General features: G+C 38.8%; 1 protein-coding gene across 1 annotated transcript in view; it reads right to left on the reverse strand.

Annotated features, from left to right (window-relative positions):
- Positions 1–16484, reverse strand: part of LOC311302520 (uncharacterized protein) — a 747744-nt gene that overhangs the window by 232879 nt on the left and 498381 nt on the right. The gene's annotated exons all lie outside the window — the stretch shown is intronic.

A 16484-nucleotide genomic window follows, 5' to 3' on the forward strand; every position in this document is an offset into this window, starting at 1 on the left:
TGAAAGTCCTATCAGATCATTCAACACAATCTGTATTTTCCATACATTCACTATAAATGCATATATACTGTATATGATAATCATTTTCTCACACAAATGTCATAAACACGTTTGCGTAGATCACACATCTACATCCCTTCAGGACACTGACAATAAAGATGGACAGAGAAGACAGAAATTCTCGTAGCTCTCCTCAGAAAGACGCTTGTTACACACACACACACACACACACACACACACACACACACACACACACACACACACACACACACAACACACACACACAAACACACACACACACACACACACACACACACACACACACACACACACACACACACACACACACACACAGTTTGATTGTGTCGGTAGTTTCTGGCCAACCAAACGCCCGCAGCGAGTCTCGGCCTGACAGCATCACGGGGGAAGCCTGCAACACACTCAACTCTTGCTCCATGGACACACACACTTGCGACCCATGAACGCCTCTCTAAACTACTGCCTGATTTTACAGTTTGAAGCGTCTGTCATAGAAAAACACTGTGTGCTGTCATGAAGAAGAGAAATGTCTTCTCATAGGATAAGAACACGCAGTCTCATTAATAATACACACACTGACGTGTCATCGATGTACTATAGTGTTTCTCCAGGTCATAATCTGTGACATTGACATGATGTAGACTTTAAACCTGGAGAAAAATCTCTACAGTTTCCAGTTTCCCCCTAAAATTAAAATGAATGGACTGTGTTAATCCTGACTGTGCTGAGATTGAGTGTGTTTAAAGTAAAGGCTGTTAAATGTAGATCACCATGTCAAAGTGTCAGAGATGGGAAGCACAAATACTTCGTTACTCAAGCAGATTTTTCAGATATTTTTAACCGATAATTCTTTTCATTTGAAAGCCGATAACCGATATATTGGCCAATAAATATAAATTCATATTTTGATATACTTTGATAGCCTGTGTACATAAACAAAAGACTCAGCATTAAAAGCCATGTCCCAAACACTTCAACATAAATCAGACATATACAATACAGTAGCCTAGCCCTCTGGGGTTCCTCATGTTTTCGTCACACTTGGGGTCTTCGGGTCTAAAATGACCCGGAGGGCGGGATTCAGATTTTTTTTTTTTTCAGTAAAATCAATGAAATGTATTTTTGTTCAATGATATTTTTCCTTTTTTTCTGTGGTGTTTTAAGAGAATTTTAAGATAATAATGAATATTTATGCAATAATTATGATCCATTTTTTCCCATTGAATATAATATAATATATATATATTTTTTTTTTATTAATTCTGTATTTCAGGTTAAAGGTCCCGTTGTATGCCCCTTTTCACAAGATGTAAAATAAGTCTCTGATGTCCCCAGAGTGTGTATGTGAAGTTTGAGCTCAAAATACCCAACAGATCATTTTTTACAGCATGTTTAAATTGACATTTTTTGGGGCTCAGAAAAACGAGCTGTTTCAGTGTGTGCCCTTTAAATGCAAATGAGGTGCTGCTGGACGACACAGGGGGCGGAGCTTCATGAGCTCGCGCTCAGTCTGTCAGGACAAATTCATCTCATGGAATGATGATAATATCAGAAACTCTCAGTAACGGCGTTCATTTCGAGTCGGACAATAATGCCTTCAGAGTCAGAGTGCTGTATAGAGATGAAACAGGTATGGTTTAGTAGTTTAATTACGGTTATTATAACGTATTGTCATCTGCTTGTATGTATCCATTATTTATTAACAGCCTACAAGTCTGCTGTTTCGGACCAGGTCCGAATGATGATCAAACATGTACTGATGAGTTTAATAAAGTTTATTGTACATCACACAAAAGATGAAGCGTCAGTTTTACTTCAGAAAATCACGGTAAGAGCCGAGTAAACACAGTAGGCTAAGTTATAAGAAGTGCGCAAGTAGCCAGTAGAGTTGAGGGAGCATTCCTGTGGGCGGAGGCTAGTCTAAACACGGTTCTGGTGATGTCACTAATGAAGGAAGTAGAGGGGTGTAGTCCAATCGAGCCGTTTTATGTAGTCAACTTCTGTTAAATAAAATATCTCGCTTGGCATTGAACTTTGAGCTTTATAATTTTACAGATATTATTTATACTCTAACAACAACATTACACACTAACTAAAGTTTGAAACATGGGATCACGTAGAACGGGACCTTTAAAGTACAGACTAGGCCTATAGAAAACAATTTTTGAAGTCAGATTGGTGCCATCTGGTGGATGTAGTGAGCATAATTATCGTGCAATATCATATTTTAACCACTAGATGGATTTACATCTCTGTAGAAAGGCTTGTGAATTCTAGTTGGTTTTGCACATATTTGCCTATTTTTTTCAGGTTGTGGATTTTAATATATAATAAGAGATTCTCAAAGACTATTTTTGTCAAGTTTTTTGTTTGTTTGGTTGGTTTAAATGGTAATTTGAAGTGCCAGTTTTACTTTATAATACAGTCAAACCTGAACATTGCATTAGAAAGAGAACAAATGGAAAGCATTTTAATTCCCATTGTTTTAATTCTAACTTAATAAAAATGCAATTCTTTCAGTCATAACATTTTTTATTAACCTTCTATAATAAACATTTTCATTATTTTTTTTTCTTGTACAATTCAATGAACAGTAACTCTTATTCAAAATTGGCAACAGCAATTATGAACAAAAAACTAAGGCATTTTTAGAGTTTTGTCTGAGTGACACACACAAAACTAAAGACTCATAACTCCAAAACTATAACTAGGAGAGTCTAAAGGTAGGTATCGTTTGATAGAACACTTTTCAATTTTTTTGAAAATATAAATTACATTACATTTGGACATTCTCCTGCCGAGAAACTGCTGATAAAAGACAGGAAATATATAGCATTTTCATAATGATAATGCATATCTTTCTTATTTGACATGGAAAAATTATTTTTTGGGGAAGTCCCTCTACATATGAGCTGCATCTGGATCAAATGTTGTGGTGACTGGATAAAGGAATCAAAAGATACACCTTTTGTCGACATTTAGAAAAAAAAAAAAAAAAAAAAATCGCAAAAGTTTTGAGCAAATCTGTAATGGAAACGCCCCTAGTGACAGTTTCATGTGAGAGTAACGTATGATCTTACCCCAGTCTCTCCAGTTTACAGTGAGGATTCGCCAGTCCAGCAGAAAACAGCTTCACTCCTGAGTCTCCTAGATTATTCCTAGACAGATCCAGATCTCTCAGGTGTGAGGGGTTTGATCTCAGAGCTGAAGCCAGAGCAGCACAACCTTCATCTGTCACACCACACCTCTCCAACCTGTAGAGAACAATGACACACATTAAGCCTATATCCAGAGATAAACATGACACTTAAAAAAATAACATAATGCTGTCAATATGAAATATATACAAATACTCATTAGTTCACATTGTGAAAATTCATCAGTTAGGATTAGGGGATTGATTATAGAGTTTGTAGAGTATAAAAATCATTATTTCTATGGAAAGTCCCCATAAAACATGTAAACCCAACGTGTGTGTGTGTGTGTGTGTGTGTGTGTGTGTGTGTGTGTTTGTGTCTGTGTGTGTGTTTGTGTCTGTGTGTGTGTTTGTGTCTGTGTGTGTGTTTGTGTGTGTGTGTGTGTGTGTGTGTTTGTGTGTGTGTGTGTGTGTGTGTGTGTTTGTGTGTGTGTGTGTGTGTGTGTGTGTGTGTGTTAGCAGGGGAGGATTGGGACGATTCTAAGGGTCCAGCAAAACTCCATAATTTCCTGGATGATTTTGGTATTTACTTCGTAAAATAATCTTATAGGAAGAACGTTATAAAGAACGGGTATTCATTATAGTGTGTGTGTGTGTGTGTGTGTGTGTGTGTGTGTGTTTGTGTGTGTGTGTGTTAGCAGGGGAGGATTGGGACGATTCTAAGGGTCCAGCAAAACTCCATAATTTCCTGGATGATTTTGGTATTTACTTCGTAAAATAATCTTATAGGAAGAACGTTATAAAGAACGGGTATTCATTATAGTGTGTGTGTGTGTGTGTGTGTGTGTGTGTGTGTGTGTGTGTTAGCAGGGGAGGATTGGGACGATTCTAAGGGTCCAGCAAAACTCCATAATTTCCTGGATGATTTTGGTATTTACTTCGTAAAATAATCTTATAGGACCGTTATAAAGAACGGGTATTCATTATAGTGTGTGTGTGTGTGTGTGTGTGTGTGTGTGTGTGTGTGTGTGTGTGTGTGTGTGTGTGTGTGTTCGCGGGTTATTCAGAAACGACGCAGGGCAGAAACGCAAAATCACCAAGTGACAATAAAACTAGTCCAGTGATGAATATATTTAGGCTTTCTGAAGACTTGGAGCCGATTTCTGTGAGGAATCGATCAACATTTACGATGTCGTTCTAGTCATAGATATACATTTGTAATGATGTCCGATTCGTGAATGAATCATTTGAGTCGGTTCATTGCCGTGAATAGGAGAAACCCGTTAATAAACCAGTCTAGATGATTCATTCATGAACAGAACTGATTTAGTTTACCGAGTTCAAATCACTGATTCAATGATCCTGTCAATGTTTTAGTGAACACTGTCTCAGGAAAGACTGAATGGTCTGGTCATGCTGTCTATTAAACACGATTGAGCACGACGGCTTGATTTCAAAGATCTGATCAGAGAATGGTGTACTGTATGCAGTATGTAATTATTTGTATAGTTATAAATGTATAATTTTAGTTCATTTAATAAACTTTCATATTTAGTCCTTTATTTTCTTAAATAATAATCGCTATGCTTGTAGATAATAACCCGTCCTTCGGATGAGACATTAAACCGAGGTCCTGACTCTCTGTGGTCATTAAAAATCCCTCATCCTGGCCAAATTTGCCCCTTGGCCTCAGTCCGTCATGGCCTCCTAATCATCCCCATATACTGATTGGCTTCATCACTGTCTCCTCTCCACCAGTAAGCTGGTGTGTGGTGGGCGTTCTGGCGCAATATGGCTGCCGTCGCATTATTGGTGGTGGTTGAGGAGATTCCCCCTTCCTTGTAAAGGGCTTTGAGTACCTATTAAAATTATTATTATAATGATTGTTGTTATATGTGACAATCTTTACGAGATGACATGAACGCAGCATATGAGTGTTGAGTGTCGTAATATCCATGTCAAGTGGACGTGTGGAAGAGACGTGAGACTGAAAGCACTGAAAGCCCTTGCGCTGCTCATATGCTGAGAGAGAGATAAGACAGTAGAGCTGCACGATTCATCTTTACTGTGATCTCCATTCAAACACACACACCATCTTCTTCAGATTCCTCTATCTATTAAACCTTTGACTAAATAATTTTGCGATATTGTAAATCAGTGTTGGCGCTGCCGCTGACCCAGAGAGAGTCGTCATGAAACAGCTTATTGGGAACAGCGGGTTGGGAATCATAAGACATTTTCCGGTTCCGGTTCCCATTCAATAAAATGATTAAAACAACTAATAAAACACAGCAGTAAGGGGAAAATGCACAATCCTGAGTGTGTTTATTTCTTATACTTGTCAAATGAGTTTAACAGACTGGTAATGTCAACAAACTTTTGCAAAAATAAGGAAAATAAACATTTCTGCATCCTCTTGGAGAATGTGGGACTCTCCTATAGCTTACAGTGTCTCCAGCAGTGGAGAACACCCTCTCAGAAAGGGGAGAATATGCTTGAACACACATGTAAGATCCAGACAGGTGAAACATACTATTTTTAAAATGGGTTTGAATGATTGATTCATAAAGACTTGACTTGTTTCACTACTGGATGAATCAGCGCTCTATCAGTTACAGTTTTTTTCAATTGTTTACACGCAATTTTGAAAATCGGGTTCTTTTTTTCAAAACAGAATAACAATTATCCAAACACCACACTCAATTTGCATAATTCCTAGATTGTTTGCAAAATGACACACTTCAGTCAAAACATAAACACATATTTGTGAAAATGCTATTAGTTTTCATTTGACCAACACAGTCCTCAATGATCAGACACTATTGCAGCCAGTTACACACAGCTGTGATAAATATAAAACACATTTGTAAAAAAACTAATTTTAGGAAATAGCATGTGCTAGATTTTTGGCCAGACATTGTTATGTAAGGGATAATTTAGATGACAAAAAAAAAGAAAAAAAAGTGACATACCCACAACATTCTTCATGATTAGTTGAGATATAGGGAGAATGTACACAAATAGGCCTACTATAAATTTACAAAGCACTGCACAACACTGATGCTGTGACTGAATATTTCAAGTATTTATTTCAATACTTACACAGTATTTCTTACCATAATCAGTTACAGTAATCAACCAACAATGAAATCAATGAAACAAAATAAAATATGTAGACAAATAAAAATTACTGCATGAAGTACATACACTTTGACTCTGAAGAAAAACTACTGTAAAAGCAACAAGAATACTGTAACTATTCATCATCTCTCCGTCTGGCTGGATCAGGCCATAAGATTTCATCCACATCACAGGCTATGTCTTCAATGGCATAAGTCCTTCCCTACCTCTTCCTCTACCTAGGCCTCTTCCTCTACCTCCTTCTCCTCTTCCTCTACCTCCTTCATCTCCTCTTTGAGCTCCCTCTCTCATTCTCACTCTTCTTTTTCTTCTAGCTCCTTCCATCTTCGTTGAAGACAGGTGAATTCACCTGCTACCTTTTATAGCACACCTGAGTGCTGCGTTTTCAAATTAGCACATGTGTGCTTCCACACCTGGTGGTTGTGTTTATCCAATTCGTTCATTAGTGTGGTCATTGGCAATCCGGTGCTTTGTAATGACAAGGAAGTAACCTCACAATCCTTATCTGTGTCTAAGGTGTGAAAATGTGTGTAGAGTTTTACAAATCACTGTGTGTAATGTTTTGCAAAAAGGGTGAAGCAGACATTGTGTGTAATGTTGTGCAAATCTGTGGAGTTGTTTTGCTCCTTGGAGTAGAATTTTGCAAATTGTGTGGAAATTTTTATTTTAGTGTGTAAACAATCGTAAAAAACTGTAATAAACTTCTCTCTGTTTATGTCTCTGACGCGGTGAGTCCCGCAGGCGCTGGGCTAACGTTACTCCGCCGCGGTGCGACCCGACCGCTGTAAAGTAGTCCGAGTCTAAACGCTTATTACAGGCTTACCGTAGTGATTCAGGATAGGACAAAAACACGCTTTGAAAAAAGCCATTCATGATGTACTCGCTTATTGTATAATACAATACCATCATATTACAGACAACTGGTGTAATTATATCCAATACCAACTAAACTACTGAAACAAGTGTTACCTGTAGTGGAAGAGCCTCTTCTCAATATTATTAACTCGTCTTTATCCTTAGGTCATGTTCCAAGAATATTCAAGTTGGCAGTTATAAAACCTCTTATTAAGAAACCACAATTAGATCATAATAACCTAGCAAATTACAGACCCATTTCAAATCTTCCATTTATGTCTAAAATACTAGAAAAAGTTGTGTCCGCTCAACTGTGCTCTTTCTTGCAAGAAAATGATATCTATGAAAAGTTTCAGTCAGGATTCAGGCCGCATCATAGCACTGAAACTGCGCTCGTTAAAATCACAAATGATTTACTTTTAGCTTCTGACCAAGGCTGTATCTCAATACTAGTTTTACTTGATCTTAGTGCTGCGTTCGATACTATAGATCACACAATACTCTTAGACCGACTACAAAACTACACTGGTGTTCAGGGACAGGCATTAAACTGGTTTAGATCGTACTTATCAGACCGTTACCATTTTGTCTGCGTAAATGGGGAAAAATCGAAGATAACGTCAGTAAACTACGGTGTACCGCAAGGATCTGTGTTAGGCCCTCTGCTATTCTCAGTATATATGATGCCACTTGGTAATATTATAAGAAAACATGGAATTAATTTCCACTGTTATGCTGATGACACTCAAATATATATTTCATCACGACCAGATGAAAACGCTAAATTATCTAAATTAACAGAGTGTGTTAAAGATATAAAATACTGGATGACATGTAATTTTCTGCTATTAAATTCAGATAAAACGGAGGTATTACTTATTAGTCCAAAAAACTGCCCACAAAACCTCTTACAATACAACTTTAATTTAGAAGGGTGTCCTGTTACTTTATCCTCTACAGTAAAATACCTGGGTGTTATATTAGACCGCAACTTGTCTTTTGAAAATCATATTTCATATGTTACAAGAACAGCCTTTTTCCACCTTAGAAACATTGCTAAGCTACGTAACATGCTATCTGTTTCTGATGCAGAAAAGTTAGTTCATGCATTCATGACCTCGAGACTAGATTACTGTAATGCTTTATTAGCTGGTTGTCCTGCATCCTCAATAAACAAGCTACAGTTAGTCCAAAATGCCGCCGCTAGAGTTCTTACTAGATCAAGAAAATACGATCATATAACACCAATTCTGTCGTCTCTACATTGGTTACCTATAAAGTTCCGCATCAATTACAAAGTATTGCTACTGACCTATAAAGCCCTAAATGGTTTAGCTCCCGTGTATTTAACGGAACTTCTATCGCCCTACAATCCATCGCGCTCTTTAAGATCACTAAATTCGAGGCTTCTGGTCATTCCTAGGATATCTAAGTCCACTAAAGGAGGGAGAGCTTTTTCACATTTAGCTCCTAAACTGTGGAATGGCCTTCCTGATATTGTTCGAGGCTCAGACTCGCTGTCCCAGTTTAAAACTAGATTAAAGACGCATCTCTTCAGCCAGGCATTCACATAATACTTACATTTTATACTACAGTTGAATCAGATTGAATGCATTAATATTGCGAACAGCAGCTACGCTAATTATTTCCCATATGCTTTTCTGTTGTTATCTCGGGACGCTAGTCCCGAGGTAAATACAGATCGTCAGCTCCAGTTTGTATCCAGCCTCTCATGGAAACTACAGATTCTCCAACACCCGTGCAGAGACGACTCGGCGCCTATGAAGAGACGACTCGACGCGGGCGATGTTTATGCCCTAAATCAATACATGATTAACTAACTGTATTTCTCTATGTACATTTCTGAAATGCACTTTCTGTAAAGCTGCTTTGAAACAATATGTATTGTGAAAAGCGCTAAACAAATAAATTTGAATTGAAATTGAATTGAATGACTACTGAAACTAAGGTCTGACTCTAGTGTCACACCAAGATTCCTGACTTGATGTTTAGTTGTTTGACCCCTAGAGTGAAGGTATGCGTTCACCTTGAGAACTTCATCTTTGTTTCCAAACGCAATGACTTCAGTTTTGTCTTTGTTTAACTGAAGAAAGTTTTGACACATCCAACTGTTAACTTCATCAATGCATTGGCACAGGGAGTCAATGGGGCTATAATCGTTAGGCGATAGGGCTAAGTAGAGCTGTGTGTCGTCTGCATAGCTGTGGTAAGCAATTTGGTTCTTTCTCATTATTTGGCTCATTGGGAGCATATACAGGTTGAACAGGAGTGGTGCAAGAATTGAGCCTTGAGGGACTCCGCATGTCATGGATGTCCACTCAGACTTATGGTCTCCTATACTCACATAATAACCTCTCCCATCTAAGTATGACCTGAACCATTTTAGGACTATCCCAGAAAGCCCCACCCAGTTTTCCAGCCTGTCCAGAAGTATGTTATGATCAACAGTGTCAAATGCAGCACTGAGGTCGAGTAGTACCAGCACCGATAATTTGCCTGAATCAGTATTTAAGCGAATGTCGTTTATTATCTTTATGAGCGCTGTCTCTGTGCTGTGGTGCGGTCGGAAACCAGATTGAAAATTGTCAAAGTATCCATTCGAGCTTAAGAATTTGTTCAGCTGATTGAAGACAACTTTTTCAATGATCTTGCCTATGAAAGGAAGATTTGAGATCGGTCTATAGTTGCTTAATATGGTCTTATCCAGATTGCTCTTTTTCAGGAGGGGCTTGACAACTGCAGTTTTTAGGGAGTTTGGAAAACTCCCAGAGAGAAGTGAGGCATTTACCACTTCTAGAAGATCTGCTTCTAGACTGTTTATCACACTTTTGAAAAACGATGTGGGAAGTGTGTCAAGAGCGCAGGTTGATGTTTTAAGGTGCTGTACGGTTTCTTCCAAAATTTTCCCATCAATTTCTTTGAAATCAGACATAGTAACTACTTTCTCAGGTGGTTTTATCTGTCTGACCCCAGCGCAAGTCAAGGATGTGCTAATCACCTTTCTGATATTATTGATTTTCTCAGAGAAGAAAGAAGCAAACTCACGGCACTTGTTGTCTGAGAGCATTTCACTGGGAATCTGGTTTGGCGGGTTTGTCAGTCTCTCTACAGTAGCAAAAAGAGTGCGTGTGTTGTTTAAATTGCTGTTTATAATATTTGAGAAGAAAGTCTGTCTAGCTTTGCCTAGTTCCATATTGAAAGCATGAAGGCTGTCTTTGTAGATGTTATAATGGACTACAAGTTTTGTCTTCCGCCACATGCGCTCTGCTTTTCTGCATTGTCTTTTCATATTTTGCACTGCTGTTGAGTTTCTCCAAGGTGCCTTTTGTCTGCCACTCTTCTTCCTGACTTTAACAGGAGCAATATCATCAATTACACCTTTAACTTTTGAGTTAAAAGAATCAAGGAGAAAATCAACAGAGTCAGCAGATATGCTTGGTGTTAAGGATATAGCCTTCATAAATAGGACACTAGTGTTCTCATTTAAGCATCTCTTCTTGACAGACACAGATCTAGCTTCAGTGGCAGGAGAGATCAATATATCAAAGAAAATACAGAAATGATCAGACAGTGCTACATCCTTAATAACAATCGATGAAATGTTTAGACCCTTACTGGTAAGTAAATCTAAAGTGTGTCCACGATTGTGTGTGGGTCCATGTACATGCTGAGTCAGATCAAAAGTTTTTAAAACACTTTTGATTTCTTTTGCCATATTGTTTTCTGCATTATCTATACGGATGTTAAAATCTCCAGTAATGGCAAAACAGTCAAACTCTGAGGTAATTGTTGATAACAGTTCTGTAAAGTCCTCAGCAAAGGCTGGAGAGTATTTTGGAGGCCTGTAAATAATGATAAGTAAAATGCGTGGAGCACCTTTTAACACAATACCCAGATATTCGAAAGACAAGTAATTCCCAAATGATATTTGCTTACATTGATAGATATCTTTAAAAAGAGCAGCTAGACCCCCACCTCTCTTAACAGCTCTGCAGACACTCATAAAAGTAAAGTTAGGAGGGGCTGCTTCATTGAGGATTGTTGCACTGTAGCTGTCTTCTAGCCAGGTTTCATTTAGAAGCATAAAATCCAGGTTGTTTGTGGTTATTAAGTCGTTAACTAGAAGTGATTTATTTTTAAGTGAGCGAATGTTTAAAATAGCTAACTTAACAGACTTACTTTTCCTCACAGCAATATTAGTTTGACGTGTAATAGGCACCAGATTAGTTGGGTTTGCTGTACGGCTATTGAAGGCCTTAGACTTTCTATCATGTAATAGAACAGCAATAGAGAAAGATACAGGAACACTGGGTTCCCGCTTGTTTTGTAAACATTTGAGAAAGTTACTGTTATCAGAGCGGGCACCCGACACATATCACTGAGAGCTGGTATCAGTTGTTTTTGGTTCACCTCGAGCAGATGGAGGAGGGTGTGGGCCCTGGCGTTGTGGCAGAGGCCGAAGAGCTCTCACAGGAGGAGGGGGAGGGCGAGCTGGGCCCGCAGGCTTTGGTGGTAGTGGTGCCTGTCTTTTTTTAGTTGGTATCTGGGGGCTTGCAGCAAAAGAGTGGGATAGTCTGGTTCCAGCATGCACCAGTTCTTCCGTTTTCTGTGAGAAGCACAATAGTGGCGTTGCAGGGGAGAGGGAGAAAGTGTCTGGTGAGAGGGGCTGTTGCTCTGGTGTTATAGGAGGCTGTAATATGCTGTCCTGGCTTCCCTGGCTGTTTTCCAGGAAGTCGTCCTTGGGTGCTGAATCTTCAAGCAGTTCTGATATGTCTGTCTGTGGTGAGCTCTGTGTGCAGGGCTCAGCTGAGATTGTGTCCGTGAGCAGAGGTTGTTGTGGCGGAGTGGTGTTATCATGTCCATTTTGCTGCTGAAGTGAAGTCCCGTGGTCATTCATACTGTGTCCAGGTGTGTGTGTGCCGTTCAGATTGAGTGGATTGGCACAAACCGCAGAAGGATGATTTAGGGAGAAGTAGATATTGTCCTTTAACACTCTTGAACCAAGTTTGTTTGGGTGATGGCCATCCCGATGAAACAGTTGTCGTTGACTCCAGAAAAGATTGAAATTGTCAATGAAGTTCACTGCTTTTATATTGCAGGTTTTTTGCAGCCATGTATTTAGCCCAAGCAACCGTGAAAACCTGTTTGTTCCTCTTGCTGGGAGAGGTCCACTGATGAATGTTTGAACTTTCAGTCTTTTAAGTGTTTCAAAAAGTTCATTGAAATCCTTCTTCAGGAGTTCTGACTGCTCTTTATGAATATCATTCTTCCCCACATGTATGATGAGTCGATTTGCAGTCTTATGTTTCATCAGAATGTTCTGAAGTTCCCTGTTTATATCAGAAGTTGTTGCTTGTGGAAGGCAGCACGTAGTTGTATCCCTGCTGCTAATGTTTCTGATTATGGAGTCCCCCACTATCAGTGTCCTGGGCCCGGCTGCGCTCTGAGCTGAGTGCCGCTGTCTGCTCGACCTTGAGCGCCAGTTAGCATCAGTGTTAGCTACTGGCCCATTCAGTCTGTGTTCGATCACATTCATCACATTTGTGGATTCCTCATTTACATTTATTAGTACTTCAAATCTGTTCTCAAGATGTATAGGCGGTGGTAGGAGGCCAGTGTTTGCAATCCTTGTCAGAGCTGTATCTGGGGTAGAGGATGCTACTGCGGTAATATGTGAGGCTCGTGACAATCTGATGTCTCGAGTGCCTTTGGGTTTAGCTCCCTGTTTGTGCCATTGATTAGTAAGTCGATCGGCTTGTTTCTCTACCTGTCGAGGAGTACTAGTTTCATGGGACTCACCGGTATGCTGAGGGTGTCCATGACGAAGCTCTGTTGTGTGCTCCGTCTGGTTTGGTGGTCCCGTAAATAACTTTGTTTCTAGAACTGCAATCCTTTGTAAAAGTCTGTGGCAGTTAGTGCAGCAAGTAGATTCCAGAAGAGGCATTTTCTCTTATCCTTGTAGGCAGTTGTGTTTTCCTTTCCCGGTATGTAAGCTGGTCGGGTAAAAGAATTCTCAGTTTTTGTAGTAATCCAAACTTTGTCGTATGAGCACTGTGCTGATTTGCTGAAGTTAAAATTAGGTGATAAAAGGAAATAAAATAAAGGAAATCAAAAATAGAAAAAATAGGAGATAAAATGTAAAAGCGATAGAGCAAAGCGCGGAGCAGTAAGCAAGAGCGTCCGAACAGTAGCTGAGCAGGAAGTGTATGTGAAGCGACACAAGTGCGTTCTGAAGCTCACACCAGAAGTGATGCGGAAGATGAGCGGCATTCCTGTGAGTTTCACAGTTCGCTTATATCACGCTTCAGAACGTGCTGACGTTTAAGACAAACATGAACTCCTGAATGTGTGTGTGTTGGCCGGAAGCAAAGGCTTATATTGTGAAAAGTTTGAAATATTTGTTTCACTTCAGAAGCACTGATTCATCAGCTGGGGTTTATGGATTACCGTCATGTTCACTTTGTGTGGTTTCTGAATCCACTTGCATTACATGGACTCACAGAGATGATTATTTGCTTACACTACAATAAGGTTTCATTTGTTACACACTAGTTCACTACATTAGTTAACATGAACGAACCATGACAGATTCTTCTACAACATGTATTAATCTTAGTTGATGTTCATTTCAACATTTATTAATACATGTTTGAAATCAAAAGTTGTGCAGATGTGTCCATTAAAGGTGCTGTATGTAGGATCCAGCGGCCTCTAGCGGTGATGTTTCAGATTGCAACAACAGCGCTCGTGCTCGTGAAAAGCAATAAAGTTACAACTGTAGTCTTTCACATCAGATCACGTTAGCAAATGGTCGGCGTTAGCTGGCGAACTAATGATGTCTAACTTGAGCCAACTAAAGCACAAAATCACAATATATTTTACATGCTTTGAAGTATTGTTAGCTTACCTGTCCAAAAGGATGAAAGCCAACTCAGGGTCTGTTTTTATACCTAAAACAAAGCGGAGGTCTCTCCATAATTCAAACGCTCTGCCAATGTTGATCCGTGTTTTCGTCCTGAGTCGATCCGATTGACGTTTGGCCTGACGAGCTTCAGCAGATAATTTTTTTTTTTTTTGGAGTCTGTGTTGTGCTGGAGGCAGGTCGTTTTTTGGTGTTATCAGACTCCATGTCGTTAGCTGCAGTGCCGTCGCAATAGACTGTATATATAAAACGGAGAGGCTCGGGAGCGCGCATGCACGTCACATCCGGTGGATTTCGCAGAAAATCCGACCCGGAGACTTCACATAAAAATAGGAATACTGGCCTTCAGAGGTAATAAAACGCGAAAAGTGGATCATTGTAATGTGTGATTACAACCCCTTCACAGACGGGCAATAAAAAAAGGATTCATTTTATAAAAAAAGTTACATACAGCACCTTTAAGAATCACAGGGAAAGGGATTGGGCGATTCGGCCGTGGTGAAGTTCTCTGGCACATGCCGTACATCACCAGTAGGGGGCAGTCCTGTTTCTCTCTCAGTTATAGCGGCACTGAAGACAATAATGTGCAGCGATGTGTTAAACTCTCTCTGGCACATATTCTTGTTTAGAACAAATACAGATTAATAACGTTATTTTGTTTGACTTTTTATTGTAGCCTCCCTTACAGAAAAAACACATGAATTTCACATGTTATCACATGTTTTCCACATGTGATTACATGTGACCTCATGTGATCACATGTGTTCTCATGTGAACAACATGTCACCACATGTGAACAACATTTTACCACATGTGAACAACATTTCACCACATGTGAACAACGTCACCACATGTGAACAACATTTCACCACATGTGAACAACATTTCACCACATGTGAACAACATTTTACCACATGTGAACAACATTTCACCACATGTGAACAACGTCACCACATGTGAACAACATTTCACCACATGTGAACAACATTTCACCGCATGTGAACAACATGTCACCACATGTGAACAACATTTTACCACATGTGAACAACATTTCACCACATGTGAACAACGTCACCACATGTGAACAACATTTCACCGCATGTGAACAACATGTCACCACATGTGAACAACATTTCACCACATGTGAACAACGTCACCACATGTGAACAACATTTCACCACATGTGAACATAATGGAGCATGTGGCACATGTGGAAAACATGTTTCTATAGGTTATAATGTGGAGCTCATGTGAAATATATTTGCACATGTTGTAAAATAATTTTTAACATGTGAATCATGTTTCCACATCACAAATACTGTACATTTTCAGCTTCTTTGTAATGGGAAGTTGTCCCATTTTGTCACAGTCATACTTAACTTCAAGTAAGTGCCAGTTAAAAAATAATCAATTTTAGACTTAATAACGACAAAAATGTAAACCATATTCAATGTTTTTTTGTGTGTTGTTACGTCCTGAGACGTATTTGTGATTGGTATTAGAAATGTTTTATAAGTTATACATAATCATGTCGAGAGAAAGCCCACCCAGCACCAGACGTCATTAAGACATTGTTTTTTGGGCTGAATCAAGTCGGCCCGTCATAGTCTTAATTTAGCCCAAAAATAGACGTTGACATTTGGGCTTTGTTTGGTCCGTCTGTTTTAAACTACATTTAGCCCTAATATAGCATAAATACAATTAAAGTCTATTGTAGCAAGTGAATAAATAGATTGTAGAAATAGTTTCAAAGTTACGTGTCACTGCACATCCCAGAAATACATTATTTGTGAACACCTATGTTCGTAAACCATCTACCTACATGATTTGGCATAAATCCAGTAAAAAGCGCTCCCTAGTGGTTTGTATCTCGTTGAAAACTTGTGCTGAATATTATTACACCTATATCTGAACATTTGTTAACAGTTACTACATTAAATATGCCTATAATGCATCCATAAAAACATTAAACATCAAAGTAGTTTAAACACTGTAGACCCCGATAAACAACAGCACTATTAATATATTCACATGTGAATATTAATATATTCACATATGTAAAGCACTGTTAAATATTGAAATACATTTAATAGATTTGAAATACATTAAAAAAAATACTTAGAATAAAGCTTTGTTCTTCGTGTCACATCTGTGAATTTGTGTAGAAAACGTTCATAATTATATCATGTAGTTTTTGCTATTTTGTTTCCACACCGCGTTTACCATTCCTAAAGGTAGGCCTATATATTATATTATAATGTAGCCTATTATATATATATAACTGACAGACTTGTACGTTTTCAATGCTTTTATATTTTCATTCTATTTACAGTTTGCGATGGCCACAAGCCTACTATCCACTTAATAATG

This window comes from Rutilus rutilus (assembly GCF_951802725.1).
Source record: "Rutilus rutilus genome assembly, chromosome: 13".
NCBI classification, from domain to species: Eukaryota; Metazoa; Chordata; class Actinopteri; order Cypriniformes; family Leuciscidae; genus Rutilus; species Rutilus rutilus.